Raw genomic sequence first — 14,284 nt, forward strand, 5'->3', positions numbered from 1 at the left:
GACCTCAGCTCGAACCTGACCTTGTCTTCAGTCACCTGCCCTGACCTCAGCTTGAACCCGACCTTATCTTCAGCCGCCTGCCCTTACCTCAGCTTGAACCCGACCTTGTCTTCAGCCACCTGTCCTGTCTCCAGCTTGAACCTGATCTCGTCTCCAGCTAATTATCATTGGACATGGCCTACTTTTAGGCACCTGCCTTCTCACAAGCCCGGACTTAACCTTGTTCCTAATCGCTTGCCTCCTTCTCTCTGTCTGGGCTTCTGGAACCTGGCCTTGTCTTCAACTTTGCTACTTTGGACCCTGCGCCTTCGCTGCTTCCTGGCACCCTGCCTTGGACACTCTCCGGGATCAACCATGTGGAGGCCCGTCTAAGACCAGCCGGCCCCGGTACCCAAGGGCTCAACCTGTGGGAAACGAGGGCTAGTATTGGTGAAGCTCCAGTCGGCCTCCGCTTCCCGTTCGGCCCCCCCTCCCAATGGTTGGGACTCATGGTGGTTTCCCCATGGGTAGTGCCAACTCCACCTCGGGCCAGCGGTCCACCTCCACAACAGATTGCCAAGGCAATAGATGCGGCGGAGCCCTCTGCTCTCCAGGCCATCCCGGGCTTGACCTCAAAGATCCAGGAACAGCAGCGGTTCTTGGAGGCGTTGGCCACCGCCATCAAATGCCCATCTGGACTCTCATCCTGGTTCTGCGGCTACCACGACCGCACCACTCAGTTCTCAGGCACTGGCTACCTCAGCCAGAGCTCTGCTCGCCCTGCCCGCTCCACCCTGCTTCAATGGGGACCCGAAGCTCTGCAGAAGCTTCATCAATCAATGCTACATGCAGTTTGCTCTGCAACCCTCTGTCTTCCAAGACACCTCATGAAGATGACCTTTATCCTGTCACGTCTAGAAGGCAAGGCTTTACTATGGGCTTCTCCCTTATGGGAGTATGCAGACTCTCTTCTCCAGGAACTATCACGCTTTGTGACTACCTTTCGTTGGACCTTTGATGATCCAGGGAGGCAGGCTATGGCTAGTTCGAATCTTCTGCATCTGCGGCAAGGTCACAGAGCACTCAATGAATATACTATTGAATTCTGGACCCTCGCAAAGGAGTTGGGCTGGCAGGAGGATTGCCTTCGAGCCATTTACCTAGATGGCCTGTCAACCCAACTCAAAGATGAGTTTGCAGTCTGCGAACTACCCTCCTCTTTTGAGGACCTCGTCGACCTTGCGGGTTACATAGACCATCACCTCCTGGAGCGCCACCGGGAAGCTCTGGTACCCCAGCACCCCGCTGCAGAACATTCTCTCTCTCCACCTGCGGTGAGCCCTCCACTAAGCTTGAGGAATCCAAACAGCTGGGACATGGGCGACTCACCCCCGAGAAGTGCCTTAGGCGGAGGCATTCATGTCTGTGCTTGTATTGTGGAGCTGCAGGACACCGCTTGTCTTCATGTCCCGACCATCCGGGAAACTTGCTGGCCTGAGTTCAGTAGGGGTCCTGAACTTGGGTGCTACCTCTCCAGCCCCCCAGTTAACACTACTGGCTACTTTGACCTGGGACTCTTGCTCCTTCCCCACCTTGGCTTTGGTCGATTCAGGAGCCGGTGGGAACTTCCTCATGAAGGATTTGGCCCAACTCCTGGGCATTCCTACCTGTTCCATCGAGAAACCACTACTCATCGCCTCCATCCACTGCAACCCTCTACCTGGAAGAATTTCTCAAATCACCATTCCTGTCCACCTCTTCACGGGAATTCTGCATGAGGAGGAGGTAGAATTTTTCATCCTGGATAAGTCCATCCATCCAGTGGGGTTAGGGTTACCATGGCATTCACCCCACTTTGATTGGGAAACCCTACAACTTGCTGAATGGAGTTCTGCTTGTCATCGCATCTGCCTCAGGAGAGTGGAACCACCTTCTGTGATCCCGCTGGTGGTCACTGTCTCAGGCCTCTCTGCGCCATATGCTGACTTTGGGGATGTGTTCTCAAAGCAAAAGGTTGACATCCTCCCGCCACACCATGGGTTCCACTACCCCACTGACCTGTTACTGGGTACCACACCCCCTAGGGTCAGGACTTACCCCTTGTCTGTACATGAGACCCGAGCTATGTCTGACTATATCTGTGAAAACTTGGTTAAAGGCTTTATTCATCTCTCCACATCACCTGCTGGTGCAGGCTTCTTCTTTGTCACCAAGAAGGATGGGTCACTATGACCATGCATAGACTATCGTGGCTTAAATGCCATCACTCGCAAGGATAAGTACCCTCTGCCTTTGATTAATGAATTGTTCGATTACCTCCAAGGAGCGACCATTTTCACCAAGCTGGACATACAAGGAGCCTACAACCTGGTTCGAATCCATCCCGAAGATGTCTGGAAGACAGCTTTAATACCAGGAATGTGCATTATGAATACCTTGTGATGCCATTCGGTCTTTGCAATGCCCCTGTGGTGTTGCAAAGCATGATCAATGAAATCTTTCGCGACCTGCTCTACGTGAAGGTTGTCGGCTACCAAGATGGCATCCTTATTTTCTCTAAGGATCTTGCTACCCATCATTTGGATGTCCACACGGTGCTGCAGCACCTATGGGAGAATCACCTCTTTGCCAAGCTAGAGACGTGCTTATTTGAAAAGCAGAGCTTACCCTTCCTGGGATATTTCATTTCCTGACATGGCTTCTCCATGGATTCCGGTAAGCCAAGAAGTATCCAAGATTGGCCCTGACCTGTGGGCCTCCGAGCACTTTAACAGTTCCTTGGTTTTACCAACTACTACCACCACTTCATAGCCAATTACTCTCTGGTTGCTACACCCTTCTCGGCCCTTACCCGTAAGGGAAGTGATTCCAAGAACTGGACCCCAGAGGCTATTGCGGCCTTTCAAGCGCTGAAAGATGCCTTCTTGCTAGGATTTTGTGGCAGAAAACCCTCCTGCGGCCCAGGATGATGATGTCTTTCAGCCTTGCTATATAAGCCAGGCCCACCAGTCAGTCTTTCCCTTGCAACAAGTCTCCATGCTTCCTATCCTGTGCTTAGTTACTGCTCATCATGTTCCTGTTCCAGTACCTGCTCCTGTTCCAGTCTTCATGTTCCAGTACCTGATCATGTTCCAGTCCTTGTGTTCCAGTTCCAGCTTCCTGTTCCCACTATCCTTTGGACGGATTCCTTGGCTTTGACCCTTGCTTATACCTGACTACTCTCTGGACGGATTCCTTGGCTTTGACCTCAGGTCAAACAAGACCTTGTCTTCAGCCACCTGCCCTGACCTCAGCTTGAACCCGACCTTGTCTTCAGCCACCTGTCCTGACTCCAGCTTGAACCTGATCTTGTCTCCAGCTAATTATCATTGGACTTGGCCTACTTTTAGGCACCTGCCTACTCACAAGCCCAGACTTAACCTTGTTCCTAATCGCTTGCCTGCTTCTGTCTGTCCGGGCTTCTGGAACCTAGCCTTGTCTTCGACTTTGCTCCTTTGGACCCTGTGCCTCTGCTGCTTCCTGGCACCTGCCTTGGACACTCTCTCTGGGATCAACCACACGGAGGCCCGTCTAAGACCAGCCGGCCCCGGTACCCAAGGGTTCAACCTGTGGGGAATGAGGGCTGGTAGTGGTGAAGCTCCAGCCAGCCTCCGCTTCCTGTTTGGCCCCGCCTCCTGATGGTGGGGACCCAAGGGGGTTTCCCCATGGGTAGCACCAACACCACCTCGGGCAGGGATCCACCTCCACAATACATCCCATGCGTTGGACTGGTCTGGATGGGCTGAAGAAGGAGAAATTAGTTCTTGCCTGATAATTTCCTTTCTATGAGTTCAGCCAGACCAGTCTAAAACCCTCTTATCTGTCAATGGGTCTTTCTTTTCAGAAAATGTATATATAATTTTAATCAAACATTCAGTGGATAAGGTAAGGGGATATTAATCTATACAATTTATCCTACTATTGTTCTTTTATTGGTATGTTCATTTTTATTCTCCCCTTGGAAATCCCCTGTTTTGGGGGAGGGGAAATTTGTTTTTAGTATGATATTAATAGCTTGTTGATACTGGCAGACTGAGGGCAACATGGAAGTCTATATAAAATGACATCAACAAGCCTGTTAATTTCTGGCTCCATCTGCTGGTGATGGACATCACCAATGCATTTGGACTGATCTGGCTGGACTCAAGGAAAGGAAATTTACCATATCAGGTAAGAACTAATTTTTCCATATGTTTTTTGACTATGTGAGGGGGAAGAAAAAGAAAATAAGAAAACCAAGGTGTATATGGTTTATGCCATAACTTTTAGATGATACAATTTTTCAACTGTGTTATTTTGTTTGTTGAATTTGCAACCTAGAATTCGTATATATTATCAATTCCTCTTTCAATCAATGAAAAATATATTAAAATAAAAAGTAAATTTGATTTATTTTTTTGAGAGAGTTCTGAAATGCTACTGCAGAGCTCAGTTTGTTTTCTTAGCTCATGTCATAAAAGTTATCTTTAAATGTCCAGGAACATGAAAACCAGGGATTCATTTTCTATATTAGTAACTAAGCATAGACTGTATTAACCTTGCGTGCCATGTTAATGTTGTAAACTGACACCCAGGATTGTGTTGCTGTCCTTGATCATTACTGTGAATTAATACCTTTGCTCTATTCTAACATAATGTATCTTTTTCTTATCCACCTCCATAGGCTTACTGGATCTATGCAGGGAGTTATTAAAGGTCAGTGTTTATAATAGCAATGGAAACTAAAATCTTTGTGTATTGTGGAAATCAAACAGCTTGCTGCTGCAGATGCATATCCATTGCTTTATGCTAGCCACAAAACACAGGGCTTTTCAAAAAATGTTCCCATTACTTGGCATTGGTCCCCAAGGGTTGTATGTGTTTGATGTGGCTACAGATGTTGGCACGAAATACCCAATTTGTTACATTTGGTTTTGTTCCTTGTTTTCTGAGATGGTCATAAAGGCCATGGCAATGCACAGGGTTCCTTTGTTTTCTTAAAGTCCAATGGATATAAATGAAATTTATGTTCAGGTTTAGTAAACCCTCACTGGACCTGTTTCAAAGGTATCTTATTCCTTCTTGGAAGGCTGATGTGAAATATTTATGGCAGGTGTGAGTAATAAAAGTGCAGCAGGGAGTTGAATGTGTCTACATTTACACTTTTGTGTGTGGGGAGGAGGGCAATGGAGGGGATCCCTCCCCATTTGCTTTTCATATTCCCAGCAGTTAGAAAAAGGTAACACATTAAAAACTCAAAGACACAAAAACAGGATAAGGGGGCACATACCTTTAACAGTGCTTAATGACAGTGCAATTATCTTATTTTCATAGTAACTAAATCAAATGCACGCTGGCTGGAGAATTTGTGACTATATACAGTAATCCTATTTCTTGCACTGGAAATGAGTACTACAAAGAGCAAAATCTAATGCATAGTCATCTGCTTAAGTTGCTATATATATATTTTGTTAGAGGAAATTATTGGAAATCATATGTGAGTGCCTTTTATTCAATTTAATTTTCTGCACTTCATATTTGTTGACTCAAAACATCGGGGTATTTTCAGCAATTTTTCAGCCAGACAATCCTTGCTGGCATAGTTTGTTTTTTTTTAGGTGAAAATGAAACTAAGAACACTTTGAGCAGCCAGTAACCATTTTCTTCTCAATTATTCTTCTGCTGGATCTGAGAGAGAGAATGCAGAGATTTTGAAGCCCTTTGCTGCTTCAAAGTTTTAGAGATAAAGAAAAGATTAGGAAAAAGCTTTAGATTTAGAGGAGGAAACAAGGTATGCTCTTACAGTCACTGTTGCAAGAAGCAGGAAAAATTGTAATCTCTCATGTTGGTAATGTCTCCAAACGGGGTAGTTTTTTTCAAATACCATGACAGGAGTTAACCTCACTCATAAGCTAGGGTATTTGGATATGATTTCAGTCTCTGAAATTTACTGCCAATGCTGTCCTTAATACTTGCATTGTACAAAAAAGAGCCTTTTCTGGAGTCTATAAGATGTAATATGTATAGGCATAGGCAACATATCAAGATGTGTCTGGAAGTTGTTTTTAATTAGGTTAGGGGAACCCAACACAATTGGGATTATTTTTGTACCGTTGTCATATTTTCTTACAGATCGATTTTAAAAACATGTATGTGGACAGTATATGAGCAATGTAGATTTTAAAAAGCCTGTGCACGTTTGAGGACTAAGAGGGTGGAAAAGGGGCAAGGCATGGATGTTCTGGGGAGGGGACAACATTTATGTGCGTAACTTCATATTTTAAAACCGAAAACCACAGCACAAGTACACAAGATATCTGCGTATCTTTACTGCTATTCCTGATGAGGAGCAAGTCTGTAGATCGTGAGTCTTAGGGCTTATAGGGCAGAGTGAGGGGTCAGGGTCAACTGTGGGGAGTGCAGGATGAAGAACCAGAGGGGTATGAAAGACCTAGATGTTAATTGGACAAACTGGTGGACTAATTGGAAAACTGGGAAAATGGCTTGCGCATGTTTTAAAATCCGCATTCATACGCTTGTAAAAGCCGACAAAGTCCTATGGAAGACATGTGCGCTAGCTGTGCTCGAGTAACCTCTTAGAATGAGGAGCATACTTACATGCGGTTGGTGTCCTTTAAAACATATGCATGCAAGTGTGCGCATGATTACAAATTCCAGCATATCTTTGCTTGTAAATCAATATGCTCATGTATGGGTGCACATACGATTTTTTTTTAATTCTTTATTTATTCATTTTAAACTTACAAAAACAAACATTTTGTAAATAAGAAACAATGACAGATGGAATATTATAATAAAAAAATAACAAACAACATAATTAAATTTCCCTCACTATTTAAAAGGAAAATAACAATTAAATTCCATATGTCAAAATTTATAAATCAATATACAATATGTGCTAGATTCCGGAGGATCCAATATTACAGAGAGTATTTACTAAATATAAGATAAATTTTTCATACCAGAAAAAAAAATGGCGACATCTAACCACCACAACTTTAAGTTTCTAGTGGGGATGATGTAATAGGGGATTTAGACACAAGAAAATCATTTAACTGCTGAAATGTGAAGAATATATTAACTTCTGACCCTTTCTTTAATATACATTTGCAGGGAAATTTTAGTTTGAAATTATAACCCAGAGAAATTGCTTGTTGGCGAAGGGTTAAAAATTCTCTTCACCTTCCTTGAGTAATAGGTGATAAGTCAGGAAAAATTTTTACATTTTCCCCAAGAAAGGGGGTAGGAAATTTCATGAAATATTTTTTCATAATTGATTGAACATCTAATAAAGATATCAAAGATACTAATAGAGTAGATCTGTCTATCACTTCTGCTGCGGTATTTTCCAAAAAGTCAGTCAGGTTTTCTTGAAAATTTACTCTATTTGACCCAGTAGATGGACTTGACAAAAAGAAACATTTATTTATACTTGGTAGATTTTCTTCTTGAAAACCCAGGTCTTCCTTCAAAAATCTTTTTAATGAGATATAGGGGTTTTCAGCAAGAATGCGAGGAAAATTAAGTATTCTTATATTTAATTGTCTTGAAGCATTTTCTAACGCTTCTATCCTCTTAGCCGTAAATTGATTATCTTTAGCAACTGCAGAATTTGAACCTAAAATTTTCTTGTTCTTTTTCTTCTAACTTATCAATTCTCTTAGAGATAAGTTCAAACTTCTGTTGCACTTGCACTGATCTTTGGGTTCCTTGAGAAGCTAGCAATTCAACTTTTTCATTAACCTGATTTATTACCGTCGGTACCTCTACCATCAAATCCCACAAGGCAGCATTTGTTACAGTCTCTGGTCGCGCAGGGATTTTTAGGGGTGTAACAGCTGGGGGGGTTATTCGTGGCAGTGGCAGGAATATATCCACGGAACTCACCCCTGCTGCTGCTCCACCCGAGCCGACTTCTGGAGTTCCAGAAGTAGAATTTTCTTCTCCCGGTACAATTAAACTGGCCGCCGAGGCTGCAGGCACCGCAGTCACCGCCAACGTTGAATTCTCTGCCAGTGACCCGGAAGGGAACTCTCTCCTCAGCTCCTCCAGTTGTAACAGCCGACCAGCTTCCTGCTTCGGTGCTGCCCTTAGGTCAGGGCTCAGGCTCGTCTCCTCCGGAGCGGTCTCCTCTCTCTGCAGAATCCGCTCCAAGGTCTCCTCGACTCCCGGAGGCAATGTGGTGGAGGAGGTAAGGAAACGAGTTATCTCTTGGTAAGCCGCCAAGGCTAGCGGGGGAGTCGAGGGATAGACCCTGACTTTCCCCTTTCTCTTCGGTGGCATTTTAATTGTAAGCAGAACAAATTTTCAAGGAAAAAATCAGAGCAACTCGGAGCCTGCTCCTAGCGTGTCGCCATCTTGCCGTCCTCCGTCCTCGTGCACATACGATTTAAAATTACTGCCATTGTCTCTGATTGCATCTTTTGGAACTTGAGGAACTTTTCTCACTCCATACATTGTACAGAATAGTAGCTTGGTATTGACACTTCTATCAGCAATGTTATTCTTGTGTTTTTTCCCTTTACTACAATATCTTTCTTTTTTGGCATCAAATTTGCTATTGCTTGGAATAGAAATATCCCAGGTGATCATAACTTCGTCAGTCACTGTGTAACGCCCCCTTGACCGCTTACCTTGTGGGGCGATCCTGGGTTTGGGACCGACCTGGCAGGAACCCCCCTAGTGCAGACTCTGTCGATCCTCAAGTTCCTGGTGCCTGGTGCCTCCACCTGGGGAAGAAGGTGTTAGTGGGTGGGATTTCCCTCCCTTTACCCTAGGAAACAAATGGGACTGTAAACAAGGCTGGCAGTATGTACAAATATATACAGGTTTATTAGACTATATAAGGATATTCATTTCTACATGACTATGTACATCGCTAATAGGATGTCAAACATCACACTTATCGACTCATGGTTGATAGTCTCAGGCCGGGGTCCTTGGCCCCCACACTATACCAGCATATTTAATAGAAGGGACCTCTTGAGTGTTATTATCCTCTCCCTTTTCCCCAAGTCTTAGCCATATGAAAAGAAGAAACTGGGCTGGTGAGCAGTGTTGGCCTGGGGGGGGGCCATTGTATCTAAATTGCTACCATATCCTCAGTGCCACATCTGCTCTGCTGAAAGGTCTGTGTCTATCGCTAGGGTCTATACCCTCTTGGGGGACTGAACTCCACCTACTGGAATACTGATAGAGTCCATGCCTCCTCTGGGGGACCGTTTGATATGCCACTGGGGTCCATACCATCCAGGGGGGACTGCTTGATCTGCTACTGGAGTTCACGCCCTCCTGGGGAACCACTCAATCTGCTGCTGGGGTCCCCTTCCTCCTTGGGGACCACTCAATCTTCCACTAGGGGATCAGTCGATTTGCCGCTCGGATCCACACCCTCCTGGGGGACTGCTCAATCTGCCGCTGGGGTCCCCTTGCTCAAGAGGGTGGCTCAATCTGCCACTGGGGTCCATACCTTCCTGGTGGACCACTTGATCTGCCTATGGGGACCACACCCTCCAGGAAGACTGCTAAATCTTCCATTGGGGTCCCCTTGCTCAAGGGGTACACAGGGTCATCTCCCAATCTGCCTCCAGATCTACAGCTGTCCTTTGTAGGAGAACATTTCCTGGCTTGGGTTTATAGTTCCACTAGGCACATGGCTTGTTTATCATTCAGTAATTCAGGCCCTCCACAGTCTTAGCTTTTAGTGATTTGAGTTCCACTAACCTCATGGCCAGTCTTTCACTGTTACCCAGCCTATTTTCTCAACCAAAAGGCCAAGACCCAAGCAGGACCACGGGAAGAGAATATGTGCTCACTCTTCCATCCTGCCTGGCTTTTTTTTTTCTGTTGTCTGAGAACTGGGTACCCAAGGGTCTGACTCCCCTTGTTAGTCAGGGTGAGAATTTGCTTCCTAGGACTGTTTTTTTCAGTATATTTCTCTCTTAAATCCCTCTCTCATTCAGAATCCAACAATATGGTACTTTTCCAGTCATACAGGCCGATACAGTACAGTGTGCTCCGACGGAGCACACTGTTAGCCGGCATTTGGATGCGCATTTTTGACGTGCTAGTTTTACCCCTTATTCAATAAGGGGTAATGGCAAGTCTTTAGTCTCCTCCTCCATCTAGCGCTCCAGAAAACTAAATAAACACTGATTTTATGCATCTACATAAAATGTTATCCAATATATATTGTGTCAGTGGACTCTTGGGCCAAGGCAAGATTGGTGCTACCTGCAGGAAGGGGCCCTGCAGGTTCTCACTGTGAGCAAGTGCACCCAGGTGAAGCAAAGACCAGTCAGGACCTACACCTATACCAGGCCACATTCCCCTCAGGTTGAACCTTTGTTTGCTGGAGCCAGCAGGACTTAAATGGGGTCTCTGCTGATGGCAGAAGAGAAGGACAATGGCTAGGGTTGTAGGCAGGCAGCCATCAGGCATATCTGGGATCCAGGCAGTGGTCAGAGGCAGGTAGAGGTCAGGCGTCTCCAAGGACCAAGCAGTGTCAGAGGCAGGTGGAGGCCAGGCATATCCGGGGTCCAGGCCGAGGTCAGAATCAGGTAACCATTAGAGATGTGATTCGGCCGAACCTTTTGGTTCGGCCTTTGTCATCGGCCTGCCGTGGGAAATTTCATTTTCCCATGGTTTCGGGCCAATTTTATTTTGTCTGCCCCCCCCCCCCCCCCCCGAAATAAAGCCCGAAACACACCCCAACCCTTTGGGGGGGGGGGGTTGTAAAAAAAAACCCCAAACCACCCCAACCTTTCAAATGTGATTAATTGCAACTGTACCGACCCCCCAAGACTTACCCTACCCCCCCCCCCCCCCACCAAGACGTACTGAAAGTCCCTGGTGGTCCAACGGGGTCCTGGGAGCGATCACCCCCTCTCGAGCCATCGGCTGCCACTAATCAAAATGTGCCGATTGCCCTTTGCCCTTACTGTGTGAAAGGGGCTATCAGTGCCATTGGCCAGCACTGATAGCCATCCATTGCTCCTACCATGTGACAGGGGCCAACCAATGGCACTGATAGCTCCTGTTACATGGTAAGGGCAAAGGGCCATCGGTGCCATTTTGATTAGTGGCAGCCGACGGCCTGAGAGGGGGAGATCACTCCTGGGACCCCGCTGGACCACCAGGGACTTTCGGTAAGGCTTGGGGGGGGGGGTCGGGCAAGTCTTGGGGGGGCAGGAGGGTGGGGGGTTGCAATTAATTAAATTTGAAAAGTTGGGGTGGGTTTGGGGTTTTGTTTTTCTTTTAAGGTGCCCTCCCCCCCCCCCCCCCCCCCGAAATACAATAAGAAAACCACACAAAATTTCATGGGTTTTCTTATCGTTTCATCGCCCCCCCCCCCCCCCCCCCCCCCCCCCCCCCCCGAAACGCAATGAAATAGGGAATATCGTCTCTATTCCCTGTTTCGTTGCAAACGAATGCACATCTCTAGTAACCATCCAAAGGAGGAGAACAGAGATGGATAGGTAGGGCAGGCAGGCAAGGGCAAGAACAAGCTGGCAACTGTAAGAAGATAATTTTAAGCAGCTTAGCTGGATTTCCGGAAGACTTTCTTATCATTAAAATCATCCATTGTACCTGAAGACTGGAGGATAGCAAATGTAACCCCAATATTTAAAAAGGGCTCCAGGGGCGATCCGGGAAACTACAGACCGGTTAGCCTGACTTCAGTGCCAGGAAAAATAGTGGAAAGTGTTCTAAACATCAAAATCACAGAACATATAGAAAGACATGGTTTAATGGAACAAAGTCAGCATGGCTTTACCCAGGGCAAGTCTTGCCTCACAAATCTGCTTCACTTTTTTGAAGGAGTTAATAAACATGTGGATAAAGGTGAACCAGTAGATATAATATACTTGGATTTTCAGAAGGCGTTTGACAAAGTTCCTCATGAGAGGCTTCTAGGAAAAGTAAAAAGTCATGGGATAGGTGGCGATGTCCTTTCATGGATTGCAAACTGGCTAAAAGACAGGAAACAGAGAGTAGGATTGAATGGGCAATTTTCTCAGTGGAAGGGAGTGGACAGTGGAGTGCCTCAGGGATCTGTATTGGGACCCTTACTGTTCAATATATTTATAAATGATCTGGAAAGAAATACGACGAGTGAGATAATCAAATTTGCAGATGACACAAAATTGTTCAGAGTAGTTAAATCACAAGCAGATTGTGATAAATTGCAGGAAGACCTTGTGAGACTGGAAAATTGGGCATCCAAATGGCAGATGAAATTTAATGTGGATAAGTGCAAGGTGATGCATATAGGGAAAAATAACCCATGCTATAATTACATAATGTTGGGTTCCATATTAGGTGCTACAACCCAAGAAAGAGATCTAGGTGTCATAGTGGATAACACATTGAAATCGTCGGTGCAGTGTGCTGCGGCAGTCAAAAAAGCAAACAGAATGTTGGGAATTATTAGAAAAGGAATGGAATAAAACGGAAAATGTCATAATGCCTCTGTATCGCTCCATGGTGAGACCGCACCTTGAATACTGTGTACAATTCTGGTCGCCGCATCTCAAAAAAGATATAATTGCGATGGAGAAGGTACAGAGAAGGGCTACCAAAATGATAAGGGGAATGGAACAACTCCCCTATGAGGAAAGACTAAAGAGGTTAGGACTTTTCAGCTTGGAGAAGAGACGACTGAGGGGGGATATGATAGAGGTGTTTAAAATCATGAGAGGTCTAGAACGGGTAGATGTGAATCGGTTATTTACTCTTTCGGATAGTAGAAAGACTAGGGGGCACTCCATGAAGTTAGCATGGGACACATTTAAAACTAATCGGAGAAAGTTCTTTTTTACTCAACGCACAATTAAACTCTGGAATTTGTTGCCAGAGAATGTGGTTCGTGCAGTTAGTATAGCTGTGTTTAAAAAAGGATTGGATAAGTTCTTGGAGGAGAAGTCCATTACCTGCTATTAAGTTCACTTAGAGAATAGCCACTGCCATTAGCAATGGTTACATGGAATAGACTTAGTTTTGGGGTACTTGCCAGGTTCTTATGGCCTGGATTTGCCACTGTTGGAAATAGGATGCTGGGCTTGATGGACCCTTGGTCTGACCCAGTATGGCATTTTCTTATGTTCTTATGTTCTTATGTTCTTATGTTTGTGATAGATCAGAAGAGGCTGTAAATGATTGATGATTAGTGCATATAAGTTGAGTACAGCGATTGTATAAAGATATTTGGTGTCTTTTAACAACTGGGGAGGCCAAAGACTAAGACATCTGGTGTTTCTTAATACCTGGGAAAATCAAATACCAAAGACTAGTATCGATACCAATGAGCTGCTGATAACGAGTTAAGACATTTGGTGTCTCTTAACAAATGGGGAGAGGCATATATAAGGAATTACATTTGCCCAATGTATTTGATTGATCTGAAAGAAACAAAGATTGAATCAGCTGATTTTTTTTAGAGTCCCCAAGCTCGCAGTCTTCCAGGTTGCCAAGGACACAGTCTTATAGATGGACGACATAGAAGGTAAGTGTCTTTTTGATTAATATTCTATCTTTATTTCTGTCTATTTCCTATTTACCTGTATTGATTTATGTACAGCTCTCTGTAATACTGATTTCATTTTTGATATTTCTTTTCTTTGCTGATTTATTATCCATATATTTCCAACATTTAGTGAATTAAGTTTTGCTTTATCACATTGTGTGTAGAGTGTTCTATGACATAATATAAAAATATACCCCCCCATTCAGCCACCGTACACAGCAACAAAGATGAAGACAAGCTGGACGAAGACTGAAGAGAAGCTGGAACGCAGGGAAGCAACATACTAGAGAGTAGCTGGAACTGTTGCAGAGGCTGTGAGGGAAGTTCAGAGAGAGCCCTTTACAGGGCTTGGCATGTGAGGTCATTAGTGGATATCACAGTGCTTTCCCTGCTATGGACCCTTTAAAAGAAATGAGGTCAGGCACACGCATGCTTAAGAAAGAGTGTGGCTGGATGGGCCCAGTGGAGTCTTGTCACATGCAGAGCTGGTGGCGTCTCACTGCTTTGGCGTGCAGTGTCTCGCCACATGGAGAGCCGATGGCATCAGGTCGCAACAGTTACTATATGTAACAGAAGGCATGGGGGTAACCTGCATAGAGAGGTAGTTACTATCCTAAAATAAAAAATCTTACTGGGACAGACTGAATGTACCATTTGGGTCTTTTTCTACCCACATTCACTATGAACTACTATTATTTCTAAAACACTATTAGACATAGGCAGTGCTGTACAGATACAATT

The sequence above is a fragment of the Rhinatrema bivittatum genome, chromosome 2 (assembly GCF_901001135.1).
Source record: "Rhinatrema bivittatum chromosome 2, aRhiBiv1.1, whole genome shotgun sequence".
Classification (NCBI taxonomy): domain Eukaryota; kingdom Metazoa; phylum Chordata; class Amphibia; order Gymnophiona; family Rhinatrematidae; genus Rhinatrema; species Rhinatrema bivittatum.